The sequence below is a fragment of the Herpailurus yagouaroundi genome, unplaced genomic scaffold (genome assembly GCF_014898765.1).
Source record: "Herpailurus yagouaroundi ecotype Mexico unplaced genomic scaffold, PumYag 161, whole genome shotgun sequence".
NCBI lineage: Eukaryota > Metazoa > Chordata > Mammalia > Carnivora > Felidae > Herpailurus > Herpailurus yagouaroundi.
This window is the reverse complement of record NW_024412402.1, coordinates 3,434,832-3,435,285: the sequence shown is the minus strand read 5'-3', so window position 1 is coordinate 3,435,285 and position 454 is coordinate 3,434,832. Positions and strand designations below refer to the sequence as shown.

The 454-nt window shown below is 73.8% G+C and overlaps 1 protein-coding gene across 1 annotated transcript in view; it reads left to right on the top strand.

Annotated features, from left to right (window-relative positions):
• Positions 1-270: 270 nt before the first annotated feature.
• The window catches only part of ARHGAP20 (Rho GTPase activating protein 20), a 130,311-nt gene continuing 130,127 nt past the window's right edge, over positions 271-454 (top strand). Inside the window, exon 1 of the mRNA XM_040482927.1 lies at positions 271-353. The gene's annotated coding sequence lies outside the window, so the exon portion shown is untranslated. The remainder of the gene's footprint in view (positions 354-454) is intronic.

The window sequence follows — 454 nt, the reverse complement described above, 5'->3', positions numbered from 1 at the left end:
AGGTTAAGCGACACTGGGGGCTGCTCAGTGTGCGCTAACGCGGCACCCTGCGACGCGCAGCTCCATCCCGAGGCTTTGCGGGTGGAGTAGGGGTGGGGGTGGGGTGCGGGTGGGGGCGACCCCTCTGCAGTCCGCCGAAAGCGAGGCGGGAGTCACCGCAACTCTTCCGTTCGGGCTGAGGTCGCCGCGACTGCGCCGCCGCACGCGCCGCCGCGTCGCGGTCCCCCGCGGGCGCAGCGCTGACAGGAATGGGGGTCGGGTGCGCGTGGGCCGGGCGGCGGGAGAGGCGCGTGTCCGTGCCCTAGAGGTCCCCGTTCGTGACACGGGCCGGTGAGCTCCTGCGGGCTGGCAAGGTCAGTCGGTCGCCTGTACCCCTAGCAGAGCCGTGTCTGCAGAGAAAGACGTCCGGCCCCGCGCGCCGCAGCCCGAGGCAGCCGCTGGGAGCGCCGCGGCC